Consider the following 18,174-nt stretch of genomic DNA (forward strand, 5'->3'; position numbering starts at 1 on the left):
TTTCCCCTGCAGGGGTGGGAGATCAGTTAGGTTGATCCTCTCCCAGAAACTGATAGAATCTGATAGATTTCTGACTGCTCTGGGGTTTTACCCCCCAGTGGATAGAGCTGGTTGAGGTTGTGGTTTCACTATGGAATTGCGAGGCTTGTAGGGTCATTGACACGATTGCTGCTGGTGCCATAGATCCCACTTTACTCCTTGGTATACTGAGGAGCTGAGGTCGATGAAAATGACCAATTGAGGGCTGCAGCAGAAGTGGTATCGATCTTGCTCCAGAGCCAACTGAGCACATGTTCAGGCTTGTAAACAGGCCTATCACAAGGCTGTGGGTTTAGCGTCCATTGTGTTTTCAAGAAACCACCAAGAAGATTGGCTCTCTGTCATCCAAAGAATGGTCATTCCTTACCAGGGGTGTGGAGCTCTGGAGCACACAGCGTCTGCCTGTAATTGGATGGCTAAACGCTTCAAGAAAGAAGTTACTCAACTCTGCAATTAATTTCAATGCTAATATTGTGGCAGCGGCAGCCATGGAATTCTACTCAGTATTGATCCAGAGTAGATTCCAATGTATAGTTAGCAGAGCAAAAACTTAAACATATTACATATTACCTTGGTTTACAGACACTTCAGGTTACAGACTCCCCTAACCCAGAAATAGTACCTCAAGTCAAGAACTTTGCTTCAGGATGAGAACAGAAATCGCATGGCGGCAGCAGCAGGAGGCCCCATTAGCTAAAGTGGTACCTCAGGTTAAGAACAGTTTCAGGTTAAGAACGGACCTCCAGAATGAATTAAGTTCTTAACCCAAGGTACCACTGTACAAGATTCCCCAAAAATAGACCAGAGGCAATTATATTTCATCCAGCAGATCTTTACTGCTACTGAAGGCAAATGAGCTTAATGGTCACAAATCGAATACATTCAGGATTGACACTGTCCATAAGTATGCTGCAACTGGATTTCTTAACTTATAGTTACAATAACTTATAAGTCTAAACCTTAGCACTAAGCATACTATGTACAGAACACCACACCAGAAGGAAAAGAGATAGGAAGAGAGAGAGAGAGAATGAAACCCAGGCTCCTTCTGACCTCACTATGATAGTCAGCATGACCTTGACAGAAAGAGATACAGTGGTGCCCCGCAAGACGAACGCCTCGCAAGACGGAAAACCCGCTAGACGAAAGGGTTTTCCGTTTTGGAGGCGCTTCGCAAAACAAATTTCCCTATGGGCTTGCTTCGCAAGACGAAAATGTCTTGCGAGTTCCTGCGGGTTTTTCCCCTCCCCCCCCTTTCCTAAGCCGCTAAGCCGCTTATCAGCTGATCCGCTAAAAGCCGCTAAACCGCTAATAGCGCTAATCCGCTAAGCTGTCAATGGGCTTGCTTCGCAAGACGAAAAAACCGCTATACGAAGAGCCTCACGGAACGGATTAATTTCGTCTTGCGAGACACCACTGTAACAGAACCTGCTGTACTCAGCTTCTCAGAAGGAATAACCCACACATCAGTAATCTTCTGCTTGCTTCTTTCACACAGAGCAGCTTTCAGAACTCTCTTGAATTAATTAGAATAGGAAAGACCTCTACACATCAATCAATACTTGATCTGAGCACAATTTAAAGTGTTGGTGCTGACCTTTAAAGCCCTAAACAGCCTCAACCCAGCATACCTGAAGAAGCGTCTCCACCCCCATCGTTCAACCCAGACATTGAGGTCGAACGCGAGGGCCTTCTGGCCGTTCCCTCACTGCGAGAAGTGAGGTTACAGGAAACCAGGTAGAGGGCCTTCTCGGTAGTGGTGTCTGCCCTGTGGAACACCCACCAGATGTCAAAGAAATAAACAACTATCTGACGTTTAGAAGACATCTGAAGGCAGCTCTGTTTAGGGAAGCTTTTAATGACTGATGTTTTAATGTATTTTTAATTTTTTGTTGGAAGCCTCCCAGAGTGGCTGGGGAAACCCAGCCAGATGCGGGGTATAAATAAATTATTATTATTATTATTATTATTATTATTACTACTACTCAACCCATCTCTCAACCTAACCTACCTCACAGGGTTGTTGTGACCATGTACCTTGAGCTTCTTGGAGGAAAGGTGGGGGTATAAATGCAATAAAAAATAAATGAAAAGCGGTGCACAGTTGCATCTTGCCATATGATGGAGAGGATGCCAAAGTCTTTTACACGCACTTTTTCGCTAACACACCCAGTAATGTTAGAGAGCAACTATTGTGAAAACGCAGCCATTTCCCATAGCAAAAAGGACACACACACGGACGGGGACACACACACACACACGTGTTGTTTTTTGTTGTTTTTTGTGTGTGTGTGTGTTTTGTTGCCATTTCCAGAGGCTCAGTGCAAGGGGTCACAACGCCAGCAGGTGGTGCTGTTTGCTTTGATTCGGCAATGCATAGGGCACACAGATGTTGACGATGAATATTACAGGAAGGAATAATTCATATGTTACTGATGAAGAGTGTTTGCTGGAAAACTGCCCCCCTGCCAGCCACATTTCCTAAAGTGCCCATTGGAAGACATCACAATTCAAGCATTCCAGGAAGCGCAGGAAGCTGTGGAATCACCAGAGACCTGTGGAATTTTTAAAGCTAAAAGCAAGAGCACTGCATGACCATCTCATAATGTTATTAGCACCAAAGCAAAAAAAGTCAACCTCTTTGCAAAATTTCACTGAGTTTCTCTCTCATCCCCTTACCATTTTGGGGAGGCAATTTATTTCTTCCCCCTTGAATGGTCAAGAAAAATAAATAAATCAACCAACAAGATCAGTTCAGTCCTACTATTTAATGTTTTAGATAATGTAGTGTAATAACCCCATGCCATTATTTATTTATTTATAACCCACCAACTGACTGAAAATAATAGTAGTAATAACGGTAGTGTCCAATAAAATCATTCAAAATTGTAATGCCACAAAAATGAAGAACCAGAGACCAATAACAACAATAAAATTAATTCTCAAAATGACAAAACAGGAACATAAGCAGGCGACCAAATATAAAAATTATAGGTGCCTATCTGATTTCAAAAGCATTCCACTATGCTAAAAGCCTTAGCCTACGCAGAAAATAACAGATACGTGTTGTAATATTAGCACTGTGTCTGTCAAAAACCTGACACACAAACTTACCAAGCCATGTGCTGACATCCAACAGTTCTGAGCTCATGGGGGGCTCAGACAATATAGCAGAAGTAAGCAGCCACCTTTCCCAGCCCACAGAAGTCCAAGAAAGTAAGCCTCAGAACAAAGCACTATCAAACCAGGCTTATGTCTCAGAACAGTAGGAGGAAATACAAAACACAAAAAAGGGACAAGTCTTGTTTCATTAGTTATCCATGGGAATGAAAAGGAAGCTATACAGTACAGTCCTAGGCATGTCTAAGGTAAAGGGTCCAGTTGCGAATGACTCTGGGGTTGCGGCGCTCATCTCGCTTTATTGGCCGAGGGAGCCGGCATACAGCTTCCGGGTCATGTGGCCAGCATGACTAAGTCGCTTCTGGTGAACCAGAGCAGCACACGGAAACGCCGTTTACCTTCCCGCCAGAGCGGTACCTATTTATCTACTTGCACTTTGACGTGCTTTTGAACTGCTAAGTTGGCAGGAGCAGGGACCGAGCAACGGGAGCTCACCCTGTCGTGGGGATTCGAACCGCCAATCTTCTGATCGGTAAGTCCTAGGTTCTGTGGTTTAACCCACAGTGCCATCCGCATCCCTGACACGTCTACTCAGAAGTAAATCCCAATAAATTTCACAGGGCTTACTCCTAGGTAAGTGGGTATAAGGATTGCACTTCTTAAAACTTAATGCGGCAAGTTGCTGTTGAGAGTATTTTGGGGAAGTGTTTTGCAAAGCAGTAGAATTAAGATTAGGACAGGGTGGTTGATCAACCACGTGGCGTTTAATGGCTTCCACTTAAATGATTGATTAGATTATTATTATTTTTAAAGTACATATTACCAAAAGCTCAGTAAATGCGCCTTTGTGAATAATTCTGGATAAGTATTATATAACTTACTTTGAATGAGCTGTTCTGCATAGTTGTAATGACTGCATTTAACAAATCCTTATTACAACAATATCCCAGATCCAGACTTGTTCATTTCTCTTTAAAAACTGCAGTGGGTTGTGAACGAAAGCTGCTTTTGTGAACGTTTAAGGCTCTTGATGCTTAGTTTAGAGGGACGGTCTGTCCTTTTCTCTTTGGCTAAAATACCACCCTCTGATGTGGCTTTAAACGAATTCTAACCTTTCTCTAGTCACCTGAGAAACAATTGCTTCCACATAGACTGTGAAGTTCTCACAATTCCCTTAGGAGGAAAGGTGCCAAGAACAGTGTCTTGCAAATGGCACTAAATTGTACCTTTGGGACTTGTAAGAGGGCAGAAATCCCCTCAGACGACCTCTAAACAAATGCTTTGAGTTTGAATCTCCCAGAGCATTCTTTTTGCAGGAACCAGCCTCACATCAGTCTTGCTGAGGGCATTTATGGCACTACAAAGCTCCACCCACACTGCAAATGTACAATTTAGTCAACATTTTGGTAAATTATGGCCAGGTCTCAGGAGTTTCGGAATACAGCCGTGCTCATGGGCTTATCTCTTCAACCCTAATTCCTGGTCTGTTTGGTAACATAGAAAGCTGCCTTGTATCAGGGTCACACCATTGGGTCCACCTAGCTAAGTATTGTCTATACTGATTGGCAGAAGCTTTCCAGGTTTTCCAAGAAGGAATATTCCTGTATCAGAATGCAGCAGTCTGATTGGTCCTAGAACAATAGGATCCAGAATGCACCAGTCTGATTGGTCCTCAGGAGCCACCCAATCCAGCTCCAGGTGGAAGGGAATCCGCAACCTGATTGGCCTACAGGAGAATCCCGGAATTAGCCAATCATGTGGGGCCCATTGTGTAAATAATGTATATAAAGCAGACATTCTGGGGGAACTTCCATTCCTCCTCACCACTATGAGCTGAATAAAGAGCATGAAATCCACTCGCCACTCCGAGTATATTTCATGGATGCAAAGCAGATGCTCTACCACTGAACGACAGCCCTTGCCCTTGATACAGCCATCAGTATGATACAGTCGTACCTTCAATCCCGAATGCCTTGCGAGTCGAACGTTTTGACTCCCAAATGTCGCAAACCCAAAGTGAGTGTTCCGGTTTGTGAACGTTCTTTGGCACCCAAACGTCTGACGTGGCTTCTGCAGCTTCCGATGGGCTGCAGTTAAAAAACAAAACAAAACAAAACCTTAAACATTTCAAAAGAAAACATTGCTAAGTGAAGCCAAATATAAAATGCACATTTAAAACAGCATAATTAACAAGAGAATAAAATATTATAAGCATGACACGGCTGTTTGGCAGGCACAAAAAGATGGGGCAAAAGAATCCAATAATTAGGATTTGTTGTCAGGCATAGCGATGTCCCTCCGTCTTCCCCAGGCCTTTGGGGAATATACTCCCTGGGGGCGATCTGCTCTGAGTGAGCTGGGATTTATGGGAATTGGAGTAAGGTTACCAGACATCCCTGTTTCCTGGGGACAGTTCCCAGATTTACAAATCAGTCCCCTGACAAAATCCTATCATTTCTACTGAAGTTGAAAAGTGTCCCCGGATGCATTGAAAAAAATCTGGCAACCTTAAATTGGAGCCCAACAATAAATGGAGGGCACCATGTTGGTTGTCCCTAGATAATAAAACTCAGCTACCAAAATGAGAGCTGGAGAGAGCGGCAACATCGCTGTTACCATTCCATTTGTGCAATCTTTCCACTCCCCCCCCTTTTTTTTGAGGACCAGCTTTCTGCCAAGTCTACCATGCAACTAGCTGCTCATGGTGGAATACTCAATTCCTAGTAGACATTTGCCAAATGGCTGATGGGAAGAGGGTACCAAGGCCACTTCTCCACCATGTGAGGACTATACCAGCCCTGACTAATGTATGGAGAAACGTATTATGGATAAACCTCCTGACATTCTGCAGACTTCTGGGATAGCTCAGTTGGCAGAGCCTGAGACTTATAATCTCAGGGTCAGGAGTTCTAGCCCCATATTGGGCTAAACCATTGCAAGGGCTTGGACCCTTGTGGTCCTTTCCAACTCTACAATTCTATGATTATGTCCCTTCTAAGGTCTGCAAGTGCAAATCCCAGCCATTTCAGTGAGGAATTATTTGCACAGGAGAGGAGATGGACTGAGTCTTTAGTCATGAACACTGTGGTCATATTCATACCATAAATTCAAAACACTCCAATACCACTTTTACAATCCTGGCTTCCCCCAAAGAATCCTGGGAACTGTTTGTGAAGGCTGCCAGGAGTTGTTAGGAGATCCCTCACAGAGCTATAGTTTCCAGCAACCTTAACAAACTACAGTTCCCAGGATTATTATTTTTGGGGGGGAGGGGAGTCATGATTGTCAAAGTGGTGTAACATAAAAGTGCTTTAAATGTATGATGTGGATTTGACCAAAGTGTTGACGTCAATTAAACTGCTCCACTGTGAGGGAGGATCTGCTGTTATTCATTTGCAACTGAAGGAAGCTATAGTTCTGGATCCAGAAAGCTGGAAAAGCAGAGAGTGAAAAGTAAAAAGAAAAGAAGATAAGATAAGATAAAATGCTAACGGAAAGGGCAAAGCAATTTTTAACTTTCAGCCAGAGTAAAAATAGGGGGCCAATTAGCCGTCTGTCTCCAAGGGGAACATCTTCAGCACTTGGGGGGGGGGGGGAATCCATTATTAGACGTTATTCAAATCATCTGAAGGCTAACTGGGAAAATTACTTATCGTATTATAGATTCCAAGGAGAGGCACTGGTACTACTGGGGCAAACTGGTTAGCACACCCTATTCGTTATGGGCCTTATAGCTTTGTCCTCATGTTTATGAATTAATATCTGGGTTTTGTAATCACAAAGTTGCCTCAACTAGATCGCACTTAGTGTTATTACACCTCACCTGCCCATAGCAGTCACCCTCTTCCCCCTGTTCAAGCCGCGCTAGGGAAATATAAGAAATCCGATTCAGTTCACATTTAAAGGCACTTCTGCACCTTCCGAAACTTGCGTGACTTTGCAATTCCATATACCTTGCAGCTGAGGTAGTTGAATATATTTTTGTATTCTTGAGTTTTGTCATGGCTTAAGGCCAACACAAATGCACAGGAACTGAACTGATTTTTATTTTAGCACATTCAGTATTGAAAGAAATGCTCTCCAACTGAAGCCTAGCTCTCACTGAGTCAGCATAAATGGGTTTGGATCACACCTGACTGCATACACCTTCCATACCAAAAAATAAAAAGGAATCCTTGCATATAGAAAACTAGCACATCAGGGAGATGGATTCTAGCTTACCCCTCTCCTTGGCAGTGTACTGTTTTTGTGTGTGCCGATGGTGCTGTATTTTTCCAAAGAGACTCTTCATGCTTTAAAAATACCATGGAAAAGCCCAGAGTACATCTACCACTCTGTAAAAAGACTGACTTGTGTTGGATATGCTGAACTGATCTTTGCCTTGAGACCTAAGACCTTCTTATTTTGCAACAAATTATTCCCCTTATATGTTCTCGAATCATGTAGTGTTTGCTGAAGGAAAAAAACCCCTCCTACTTTCCCCCTGAGAAATGATGAACTTCATTCAAGCCCATTAAGTGAAGCGAAAATACGGTAGATACACTGTATTGAACTGTAAAGGACAGGAATCAAAACTCCTATATGCTTCCAATACAGTGCAATCTGCTCAGATAGCAAACAGCATATGAGCCCTATTTGTAACAGAGGAAACTGTGAAAGGGTTGTCACCATCTCATTTCTTTCCAATATACACTTAACTCTCCTTTGGCAGTTGCCTGACATAGCCCTCAGCTCATTTTTGAGCAACGTCTTTGGGAGGCAGGAGTGTCAGAAGTATTTTCTAAAGTTCCCCCATAATAATTATTTCATTAACCACCTTTCAAGACCCATTAGTGGAAAGCCAGGCTAGCAATATTTCAAAGTACAGTAATGCATACTTTTAAATCCCATTTATTTCACTATTAACAACAAGTTAGATGCCTGTAAAAATTCTCTAGGTGACATGCTCCTCTATAACAAAATCCGAAGTGGAAAAGGACATACATATAGCAAATGTGAAATCAGCAGAGATATCAGGAATGGTTTAGGTGATGTTTTGTTTTTAAAGATCTGAAAGGGAAAGTCATCGGCGTGTACATTGTGCCAAACAGATAATGCATAAAGTGGCCCTCATTTTGAGCCTGTCTTGTTTGAGTTTGGAAGTAAGTAAGTTTGATCTCAAATCTGACCTATTTGTTACTAATATGCACAGTCCTTCAACTTCAAAAAAATATTTTTTTAATAGCAGCATGCAATTCAGAAATACAGCTGTACGTCAGAGGATAGAAAATGAAAAGGCATTTAATGGTTCTTTCTTGACATATTCCTGATTGTGTGCAATGTGGTTATTTTAACTGCTTTTTTTTCTTTTTTTGCAAAAACCTCCCCAAGAACAATGTACTATTGGTATCCATGCCCTGACTAACTTTGGAGTTGGCTGTCTTCAGTATGCTGTCCCTCTCCCTCCCTAATATATCCTACAAATGTCAGCATTCTTCCACTCTGGGACCTCGGATATCATTAGATGACAAACCCCCTCATCCCCAGACAGCTTAGCCAATGGTCATGGGTGATACGACTGACCCAAAATTGAAAAAAAACCTCTGCAATACAGGAAAGGGTTTATGGCCTAAACATGTCCAGAGTTCTCTGCATCACGGAGCAGCTCCCTTATAGAGCTGAAGTGGTACTCTTGTCAGCGTCATAGATGTGAAAAGGATTCCCTGAAGGAAGGCAGAAAGTCTGAAAACACTGTTTTAGGATGAAGTTTCTCTAGACACTATTGCTCTCCAGAAAAATATTGCTCTGAGTAGGAATGGGCAGATGATAAGAAGCTGGTGCCTTTTGGGGTGCTGCTGCTGTGAGCCTCTCCATAAGTAGGCTCAGGTTGTATATATGTTCAAATAAACCATACATCATAAAGACACTGTAGTCTCCGTTGTGCCTCATTCCTGAAGGAAAGACAAACCCGGGTTAAATGCCAAGACCCTGGAATCTCCTGTACCGCTCATTGGAGACAAGAGATTGGACTGTACTGTTAGGACACTGTCCTATAAAGGGGCCTAAAAACCTTATAAATAAATATAATGAATTAGTTAATTAATTCACAGGGTTGTTGGGAATTGTTGTATGCCTGGCTTTTTTTTAAGGATATAAATATGTTAATTTATATAATACTATAAATAGTTTGATTGCCTGGTACCCACCAAGCCATGCAGAATATGCCATCCTTCTTATTTATTTTTTTAAATCACCAAGTACATATGTAATAGCTTGCCTTTATATGAATATAAGGGGTTGGATGGTACAGAGTAGACTGTGAACCTAGTTGTCAACATAGTTGTCTCTGGTAAAAAGTTACCAAATTTAAGAAGCTATCTCTAGTAAAATATGCACAGTGGGTTTAGAAAGTTTACAACCCGCCACAGTGCATGCTCTCTCTCTTTGCCTCTGTTGATCACTTCAGAACTTTTTTGGGTAGAAAATGATAATGGAGAGTATAAATTTAATAATTCTAACCAAACCAGCCATGTATGGTGACCCACCGGGGCCAACTTCTGCTCTTAACGTTTCCTCAACGAAGCGTCCCAAGGTGGGCACCCCCCCCGCCCCGGTCATAGATGGACCTTTTCCTTTAAAAAAGGAACACAGCCATTTTGATTTCCCAAAAAGCCCTGGAGCAATGATGTGGGCACCATCTGCTCTGGTTGCTTCTCTCTCCCACTCTCCCGACATAAAGAGAGAGGGGAAAAAACATTCACAGAGTATATTCAAGTTATGTCTTCATAACAAACCAGAAAAAAAAAACGGATTGCTGGTTAGTTGGTGTTATCAACAGTGGCCTTGAAAGATCCGTCAAACAAGGCACTGCAGGATACAGCAAAGCTATAATTCTTATGTTGCCTGGTGTTTAACTGCTCTGAGGAGAGATGGTTTTAATCCTCCAGAGTTGACTCATTTCTATTTCATATTTTTTTAAAAAGGAAAAACAAAACCCAGACAAATCCAGAGTGATCTGAAGAGACGCAAGATTTTTCTGGTGACCGATGGGAATCTTTTGCACACTCAAAATGATTGCTCAATCCATTCTGTTGTAAACTGTCCAGTTCTAGGGAGATGACAGGCTATGTTATGCAGCTCCCATTAAATCTATAATCAGAGGCCAGGCCAAGCAGCTCCTAGAGATCATAAAACCATTAGCAAAGATTGACTGCCGTTGCTACTGTGGAATTCTTAAATAACCCCAAGCATGCAAGAGAGGGGCACCACTGCTTCCAGGTATATAGATACAGATATATATATTAAAAAACACAAAAACACCAGAGTAATCTACATTAAATATTCTACCTACATTGCATATCACTGAATACTAGCTGCTGGAAATAGCTGCTGAGTAGAGTTGTTACACTTAGGTCTTGCTTGTAGGGTTGCCCTATGCCCTATGTCCAGAATTTCCCTGACATAGTCATCGGAAACAGTGTCCAGGTGAAAATAGCTAAAAAAGGCATATTCCTAGCTAACAGGACCAGTGGTCAGGGATGATGGGAGTTGTAGTCTCAAAACATCTGGAGGGCCGGAGTTTGCCTATGCCTGAAGTAAAATGTCAAGGAAAATCCGGATGTATGGCAACGCATGTCAGCAGTGTAATTTTTGGCGATTTTCTTTAAAAATAGCTCAACAACTACTTCTTTTTCACTTACAGGCTTCCCATAGGCATCTGATTGGCCACTGTGACAACAGGATTCTGGAATAGATAAGCCTTTGCTCTCAGCTCATACAGCAGGGCTCTTCTACTGTTTTTATACTCCAGAACATTGTCTCTACTTTCCTTGTCTTTTATTGGGGAGGATTGTCCCATTTTGCAATTTAAAAATAAAATAAAAATTCCATGAGAAGTAATTTATTACAACAGAAATGTGTGGTAATAAAACACACACACACACACACGCCAGGAAAAGAAACTGACATGGGGCAATTCAAAGAGTGGCTATTCAAGGGGGAATTGCTCACTAATTCCCCAGTGTGGATAAAACCTTCAAATAAAGTTTAAAACGCATGGGAGCCCTCAGCCCTAAAGATCCTTAATAGCAACTTGCATGTCCACATCAGAAAGGCTGAAACTAAATTTTATCCCCACCCACAAAAAAGTCACCACAATCAGGTCCAAAAACACACACACACACAAAAAAAACTTGGAAAGTGAACTGTTAAATTCATGTTGTGCAAGTGCTATAGCCTAAAATTAACAAGGATCCTGACATACTCAGGAGTAGGAAGATGCCAGGTTTATTTTAAAATTTATCTTTTGATTTTAAGTGTCAAGACACATTTGTCTCATATTTTTGTTATGAAAAATAAATCTTTGCAATCACCAAGAAAGTGAAATGAATTGCTTGAAATGAACCTTGTGTTATTCACTGCCTGGGGAGAAAGGCCTTTCGTATAAACAGGCTTTGGATAACATTGGCAGAATGTTGCCATGGTGCAATTGCTGGGTCTGTTTTCTCCTGATATCAAGCTGCCGTCCTGATGAGGGGAGCTGATTCTCTTCATCACTGTAACAGCTCTGAGGGCCATCTGCAGTTCAGCAGGGTTAGGAGCAGCTAATGGCTTGTTTGACCCTCCCTTGGTGAATCAAAGGCTACACTCTGTTCCTCTCGTAAGCCAGAGGGAGGATAATTTCAGAAGAGTGTGATGCACTTTAACAGGAAGGTTGCCTTCTCTTGGCCTCTGGAAATTACACCAAGAAAATGAGAGACATTTATTTCCCCACTTTCTAAAAATAAAAGCCGGCTGGTTTCAAGTAAGAAAAAACAAGTCTGTTTCAAAACTCTTTGACATTACAACTGCCTGTCATTTTTACCCCATTTTCTGATTATCTGCGTTGTGCGTTTCCTCCTCCCCTCATGAATCGAACACATATAGATCTTTCATCAGCCTGGTGCCCCCCAGAGTTTTTGGACTACAACTCCCATCAGCCCACAGGTCGCCGAAGGCCCCATATTGAATGCAATATGTTCCATTGGCATTACAATGGCATAATCTCCCGGTTGTAATGTTAGTCGATTGCTCAAGTAGAATCCTTCGTTATAAAACATGTCTAACGAAAGCCTATCTCTATATTTTTATTCGGCGGATGCTTTCATAATAGCTTGCCTCCTGACTTTGACTGCATGATTAAATTCAGCATGTAAGGTATGGCATTTAAATAAAAAGGGACTTAACTCTAAATGTCAGCTGGATTCAGAACATCCTAGATCCTAAGGGAGCATGTAAATTTGTGGTCCTCAACTGTTGACTGATACCCAATTATCTTAATGGAATGCAACTGTGGAATTCTGAGTTTGTACCATCACCTTCCTTGGGACCAACCCAGACATAATGCAGAATTATATCAAATGTGCTTTTTAGTCCATTGTCCCACGGGAGCCCCAACCAGGAGTTTCCCTCCATAGGCAAATTCCTTTGGGAGTGCGGTAATCTTCACCGGGACCACAGAAAGGGGGAAAGGGCTAAATTCACCCTGCTTGCACAGTATGGTTCTGATCCCACCTACCTATGCACATTAAATGCAATCCAGTATTTAACCCATCAAGCTCAGTATTTCTCTAAACGGAATAGACAGGACCCTCCAGGGTTTCACACAAGGGGTCTCTCCAAACCCTACCTGAATCTTTTACTTGCATGATGTGCTGCACCACTAAGCTATGTGTACAGCACCCTACCCTCTTATCCTCAATACTGGCCTTTTAAGGTATACTGCTTCTGGAAATTGAAGTTGTATTTCAGTCTGGTGTCGAGAGCCAGTGTGGTGTAGTGGTTAAGAGCGATAGACTCGTAATCTGGGGAACCGGGTTCGCATCTCCGCTCCTCCACATGCAGCTGCTGGGTGACCTTGGGCTAGTCACACTTCTTTGAAGTCTCTCAGCCCCACTCACCTCACAGAGTGTTTGTTGTGGGGGAGGAAGGGAAAGGAGAATGTTAGCCGCTTTGAGACTCCTTAGGGTAGTGATAAAGCAGGATATCAAATCCAAACTCCTCCTCCTCCTGTCTAATAGCTGCTGATAGAACTAACCTCTCTAAATTTCTTTGTCCCCCCCCCCCTTTTAAAGCCAACTAACAGAGGCCACCAGCACATTTTGTGGCAGTGAGTTCCATAAGTTGGGTAACATTTTCCTGCCCAAGAGATGTAAATAGAATAGTTACTGAGGACCTCACTAGTAACTGTATCTGAGAAATATTCCATATTTCTGATGTTTACATTTACATCATAGACTGGCCATGTGCTGGATTTTTTTCCAGCTCAAGAGTCAAAGAAAGTTGTTAGACTGAGGCAGGAGATGAGGGAAGACAACCATATCTGAAACACCTTTCCCCTGAAACATATAATCTTGCTATTTAGGACAATGTTGTTTTTTCCTGGCTGATTCATACGGCTCTCCTGTGAACTGATTGCAAGGTTATCAGTAATTACTGTCAAATTAATGTATCCAGCTGGCTCTTTTAACCTCCATTAACTATATAAATATGATGGCAAAGCAGGAGCCTAGCAGCTTATAAAGAGATGAGAATTGTGAGGATGGCAAAATAAAGGTTTTATAAGGTCCTTTTGAGAGAAAAAAATCAAAATCTAATACACAGTAGATTGCAGGCATCACACTGGCTCCCTGCAGACTTGCACATCAGGCATCACTTACTGGAATAACTTATTATTCCGGTTTCCCCTTTTCTCCAGAGCAATTTCCCATTGTTTCACTTCTCGCCACTAGCCATGATTTCACAGGGCATGTGCAGCAGCAAAACTATGGTTCATGGAAATGAGATTCCCTTTGAATCATGGTTTGCAAACTCAGATTAAACCATGGTTTCAAATCAGATTTATGAGAAAATCATGGTTTGCACTAACCATGAGTTTTGGCAGTACATTTCTAATATGAAACGATAATGCACAGCAAGGATAGAGAGAGGGAGAGAGAACAAACACTTCCAAGGTTGGCTCACAATCTGCAAACCTGGGTTTGCAGGGAACCAACATTAGATTTGTCCCAGGTTTATGTATGAAAAGCTTACTATCAGTTCTATTATAAAATTGTTCACACATTCCATTTCACGATGGTTGCACCCCATCCCATCTGTTGTCAGATTCCCAATACCAATCCACAGAGGATATTTAAAACCACGAATCTTCTTTTAAAATAAACCGAGGAGCTTTTGCCTAATGAAAAGTAAGGACTGGAACACAAAAGGCAGAGTGAACACAGCTGTTTCCACCAAGGTTATGTATGTACACGTTAGTGCAGCAAAGTCATGGATTTTGTTTTCAAAATGGTCCAAGGTGTTTTGACTAGTTACCAATTAATGAGAACGAGGGATAAATCCTACAGAGATCTCTGAAGGCTGTTTTTTTTCCAGTCTATCCTCTGAAGGCGGCCTTTAAACAATAATTTACTCAACATGTGTTGGGCTGTTTAGAAAATAAAATTCATTTTTTCCCAGCATATTGAGACATATCCTCTTTTGTTTTGGAGTTCACTTTGGGTACTCTTTGGGTTTTGCATTTTCTACTGTTTTTTAATGGTGACAGAAAAAGAAGAACATCTACATGGCAGAAGCATTGGCAGTTCAGCAGACACCTTGTGGCTTGCAGGGAAATGTGCCCCAAGGGATCACACCAGAAGAAGTCTGTCCTCCAGCATTGCCAATATGTTCGTAGATGTGTAACATCCCCCCTCCCATTGTTACCTGGTTCTTTGTGATGTAATCACGTCCGCATTCTTCCTGATGACACAGGCATTTCTTTTAAGTTTTGCTTGTGGAAATAAGGAACAGGATAGCACAGGAATCGCAGCCTGAGCATAAACATTTTAGAAGTGCAAAAATTAAAGCATGGCGGCATGGCATCATCGTGCAACTAACCTTACACTTGAGGGGGGGAGGGCGGATTTGGGATGACGAAAGCACAGAAAGCAGAACAATGGTCATGATGTTTCACTTTCTTCAACTTTAGCTTCCACCCCTTATTTCAAACATCTGCCTGTCATTTACACACCAGCACTGCCGCATAATATGTAATGGGTGCTCTTTATTACCCAGAACATTCCTCATAACATAAATGTTGATTGGGCATGCCTACACTGAAATCAGCTTTTGCTAAATATTTTTTTTAAAGAAACCTACCGGTACTTTTAGTCTTTCTCTCCAGAGTTGCACCGTTCCATTTGGAACTGAACTGAAATTACACTGTTTCCATGACAGATTACTTCATAGCGCTCTCACAGCACAAGCCACGCTGAACTAAACAATGTTTGTGCCTTAGGCTGTAATATTTGAAGTAATTACTGTTGTTTAGCATCAGTGGAACTAATCTAGAAAATAGATACACGGACGATTGTCTACTTCCACTGCAGCCCAAAAAAGGGCTGTGTAGAATTCCCCTTAAATTGTTCCAGTTTGTGGGAGGCAAAAACTTCAGCAGTGTAGGAGGTGCTACTCCTTATTTTCCGCTACACATATTTGGCTTGGGCATGGCAGCTGGAATGCCCACTAAAAGGAAATGATATTGGCCTCCACAGATATGGAAATGGCACTTGAACACTATGCAGAACCCTACGAACTTGAAATATTTGCATCCTCCTTGCCAACAATTCTGTTCTTCCCCGAAAGCTTTGGTTTACAAACTGGAATAGATCCAAGAAACTTGCAGCTGCTGAAAATGGGCATTTCTTCTTCAGTATTGAATTACACCACTATTAATCATTTGCAATATAAGTTGGATCCATCTTAAAAGTGACTTCATTAATACAGTATGTTCTGACTTGCTCATATTTATAACTCACCATACCACAAGGGAGCCTAAGGACAGTATATAGACACACCGGGATTATTAGCTAATCTGCTTTTCCAGGTTTAGAGGGAGTGGCAGGGGCAAAGTCACCCAGGCCACATTCACAACATATTGTCGTACACCACCCCAATCTATGAGCGGTGTGAGATTCCAGGGGTTCCAGATGTTTACCCAGCGTTTGTGTTTTCTTTTGGAATAAGGCACAAATATCTTTATGATATATTGCTTATTTACACACACACACACACACACACACACACACAATCTGAGCCTACAATGGAGGGGTTCAAATCATTAGCAAATGTGAGTGGGGAACGTGTTCAATCCACCTGAGCAGCCACTGGGGTGGGGAATGTATGAGTAACCCTTTAAAAGAAAAAGATTTATTAAGTGCTAAGCACATGTTTAAGAATGATTGCACACCTATGTCACCCATGTCACAATGCCTTTGACATAAGCAAAATGCTTAACATCTGTATTGGATCGGGATGTAGATTGGAAGTGTTTAATTAGGGGGAGTGATAGAGTCCTAGAATGGCAATGACTGGAAAGGTGTTTTCTCATATCTTTTTTTAAAATTAGCATTATAGTGTGATAGCACTGTAACACTTCGGTTTAAGCAGCATTTTGCTAATACTGAAGATTGGATTAGAAGTGTTCAATTAGGTGAAACACCCTAATGTTGCTGAGGCAGCAATGACCAGGTGGGATTTTATAACACTAAAACATTGTTTCATTTATGAGGCGGTGTTTCCCTAACATATTAGAAGAAGAAGAAAGAGGAGAAGCTAGAAAAGCATTCCACTGCTAAGCACTTAGTTTAGATGTATCGCTAACGCACAACCGCTGTGGATCGTTTTCTCTTACCTATGCCATATCCTAACAAAACTGCACAGTATTTGAAACAACCCCCTTCAAAATGAAAGGGAGAGCAATGTGTTTCAAGGTCGCTGATTATAGTGTTTTATTTCTCAACAGTTTTCAGCAATACAGTCTTCAGTACTTGTTTTCATGGCCTAACAGATGCTGCTTCTGTGTAATAATTATACCTTTGTTAACGAATGGGAAGAAGATTTTAAATGTCTGTTGCTTTTTATTCTGAAAGCATTTATTTAAAAGTGCCATTGATTCTGCTTATTTTTTAAGCTACATGATCAGCAGGATTACATGGTTTAGTTGGAAATAGGGTAGGGTTTTGGTTCGCCATGCAATTTGGAGCAACCCTCCCCATTTGGCACCTGCTGGATCATGCTCAGATAGGAATATACAGTGGTGCCCCGCAAGACGAATGCCTCGCAAGACGGAAAACCCGCTAGACGAAAGAGTTTTCCATTTTGGAGGCGCTTCGCAAAACGAATTTCCTATGGGCTTGCTTCGCAAGACGAAAATGTCTTGCGAGTTCCTGCACGTTTTTTCCCCTTCCCCCCCTTTTTCTAAGCCGCTAAGCCGCTTATCCACTAAGCCGATAAGCCACTAAAAGCCGCTAAACCACTAATAGCGCTAATCCGCTAAACCGTCAATGGGCTTGCTTCGCAAGACAAAAAAACCGCTAGACGAAGAGACTCGCGGAACGGATTCTTTTCGTCTTGCGAGGCACCACTGTAGACATGTGGATTAGATTGGAGCACAGTTTGTCACGATTTACATTTACGTGAGGGGGTCCAAAGGCTTCCCAGATTCTTTCTTTCCTTTAAACAACAGAGGCAGCTGGAAAGCGACTCCAAAGCACCTGGAAGCAGCAGTGTGTTATGACATGCAACCCCTTCCTGGGTAACTGTACAGAGCAAAAGAGGTCTGCTCCCAATTTCTGATGGGAGTCACTATCTTTCTTTCCTCCTGTAGGAGGCTTACAGGCCACTTTGTAAGTTCTTCAAATCAGCTTAAATCTCCTTAAAGTGTGCAGAATTTTAAGGACCTTTCTGAAAAAATATATGCATGGAATAGACTTGCCTGGCTACTCGTATGTTTAGTCCATCCCTAGGTGTAGCTCTTGCTGGACTGTACCACCTCAACTGGTGGTGGTGGGCTCATGTATTTTCCTTCTCCCTGCCACACTAATTTTCTGCGTGGGAGAAGGTTTTCCTATGGGATCAAAATTGAACTGGCAACCCTTAGGGATGGGGAGCAATGTGATTCACTTCACATTTAAAGGAGAACTTACTTGCTAACCCCAACCTCTCTCACTACCAAAG

At 42.0% G+C, this 18,174-nt stretch overlaps 1 long non-coding RNA gene across 1 annotated transcript in view; it reads right to left on the minus strand.

Annotated features, from left to right (window-relative positions):
• LOC309339334 overlaps positions 1–18,174 on the minus strand; it is a 137,894-nt gene that overhangs the window by 5,748 nt on the left and 113,972 nt on the right. Inside the window, exon 3 of the long non-coding RNA XR_014155185.1 lies at positions 5,116–5,246. This is a non-coding gene — a long non-coding RNA (uncharacterized lncRNA). The remainder of the gene's footprint in view (positions 1–5,115; positions 5,247–18,174) is intronic.

The sequence above is a fragment of the Podarcis erhardii genome (assembly GCF_964252035.2).
Source record: "Podarcis erhardii genome assembly, chromosome: 3".
Taxonomy (NCBI): domain Eukaryota; kingdom Metazoa; phylum Chordata; class Lepidosauria; order Squamata; family Lacertidae; genus Podarcis; species Podarcis erhardii.